Here is a 2231-nt window from a genome sequence, read left to right as displayed (position 1 = left end):
GTGTAAATTGAGGACCTGCAAGTTTGTCTTGCATAGCCTTAGGCCTGTTGTTGAGTTACAAAGGGTGTCTCCGAGAAGGGAGTCAGTTTTAGGGTATCCCCTTGGCCCACAGGAGTCAATTCAGTCAGCTGGTGGGGGGCTGGCTTAAGATTTTATTTTAGTTCACAACACTATATGTAAAGAACATGGTAGGTACTTTGAGGGATAATGTGATAAATAAGATGAGGTCCCCTTACTTCACCAAATGTGTACCAGCTGTAACATATGATGGACCTGGGATTAACGTGCTCTTGAATTATAAAGCACCCTGGAAGCACAGAGGAGGTAGAGGTTTTCATAGGTAGCTTCAGTAGTATGATGTATGCATAGGGTATTTGGGGCCTCAAGATCTGCATTTGAATCCCTGCTTCTGTCGTTGGCTGCAGCGATCCTGGTAGGGCAATTGGGCTGAGTTTGTAAAAGGAGCATAAAGATATCTCAGAGAGCTGCTATGAGGATAAAATCAGATGAAATGTATTATGTTGTCTAAACTGTGAGGAGTGATGCAATTCAAGATTGCATTTCAGCTGTGAGGATCTGGGGATACATCCAACAGAAGGTGGTGGTGGGCCTATGCCTTGAAATATGGGTGGGATTCCAGCAGACAGAGTACATGGGAGGGCTGAAGGGGTGAAGGAAACATCTTTGCAAAATGGCAGAAAGATGCAGTGCAGGCTGTGTTTTGGAGCAGGGGTGGGTAATCTGTGGCCGTCTAGATAAGTGCAGCCTTTTGACTGAATCCAAATTTTATAGAACAAATCTGGATCTAGAAGGCCACAGGTTCCCCACCCCTGTAGGGTTAGTTAAATGTTTTTGGTTGAAGTTCAGATTATCTAAGCAGTGGTGGAGAAGGCTAACATGGTAGGTTGGGGCCAGATCATAGAGAGAGCTTTGAATGTCACATCTAAGGAAGTTAGATTTTATATAGGTAGTAGGGAATGATTCAGGATTTTGAAACATTATGTAAGGTAGATTGGAGGGATCCAAGTCTGGAGGTGATGAGACTGTTTAAAAAGCTCTTCCAGAAGGTGAGATAAACAATGAGGGTCTCATTTGGAAAGGAGAGAGCAGCAGTGGCAGAAAGTAACTTGTTTATTGATCATTTGCATCTTCGTTATAAAGGAAGATCAAAGAATATACAGCTATACCACATCTTTGGCAATCTTACTTGGCTAACTTTCTTCAAAAGGCCAAATTCTTCTCCTTGTAAGTCGTGATCTCCTGAGGATCATTCTTTTTACTGTCTCTGTCAGGGTCCTTTGATACACAGTAGAAAATGTCCTCAGGGTTGCCATTATTTCTAAATTACCACTACCAATGTCAGCTTTCACATCATTCCATTGTTATAGATAGGTAGATTTTTTTTTTAAAGTATGGGGCCCCTGTCCCATCTGAGTGGTAGGGAATGGGATCAAGGAAAACTTTTAAGTGTTGGTAGCAGTTGAGCTGAGTTTTACCAAATAGGAAGGAAATAGCTTGATAGAGTTGGATGCAGGGGTAGGAGAAGTAGGGAATGGCAAGAAGGAAGGACAATGGCCAGATGGGTGGCTGACTATCCAAGGCAATTCTCTAGAGGGAATCATAGTAAAATAAAGGCACAATAACATGAAAGAATTGAGTCAGGTTATACGATGAAACTGCAGTTATAAGCAGTGGGAGTTGAGGGAGGGGTGCACAAAACAATGATTGGGGTACTCAAAGAAAATATGAGAATTCCCATTACATTCATTTGTTCTTCTCACCCTGTAAAGATTTCTATTTGGTAAATATATTTTGTAATATATGTTATACTGATACTGTACATGTATATAATTGAAATATATATACATTTATTGGAGGTACATGCTTTTTTTTAAGTGATAAGGGTATGAAATAGAAAATGTTTGAGATGATCAGCTTAGGGAGGACAGTAATAAAATTTGATGTCGGAGAAGTATACAACAACCATATGTGCTTGTTTTGGGGACTTTTTCCCAATTTTTCACATTCTGACATAGATTGAGTCAGGGAAGTAACACTAGGAGGAAAGGAAAAAATGTATCCCACCATATTGTACATCAACCATCTACTCCAGTTGTCACTCAGTAAAATGATCTTGTTCCCCTCAAGATATACCAAGTGTAGTTGAAAAGATCATTTTTAAAAGTCAGGAAAAAAAGAAAACCATTTTTGTTTTGTGGGAGGTATGACAC

Source organism: Propithecus coquereli, unplaced genomic scaffold, assembly GCF_000956105.1.
Source record: "Propithecus coquereli isolate 6110/MARCELLA unplaced genomic scaffold, Pcoq_1.0 Scaffold574, whole genome shotgun sequence".
Lineage (NCBI taxonomy): Eukaryota > Metazoa > Chordata > Mammalia > Primates > Indriidae > Propithecus > Propithecus coquereli.
The sequence above is the reverse complement of the archived record's forward strand: the minus strand, read 5'-3'. Positions refer to the sequence as shown.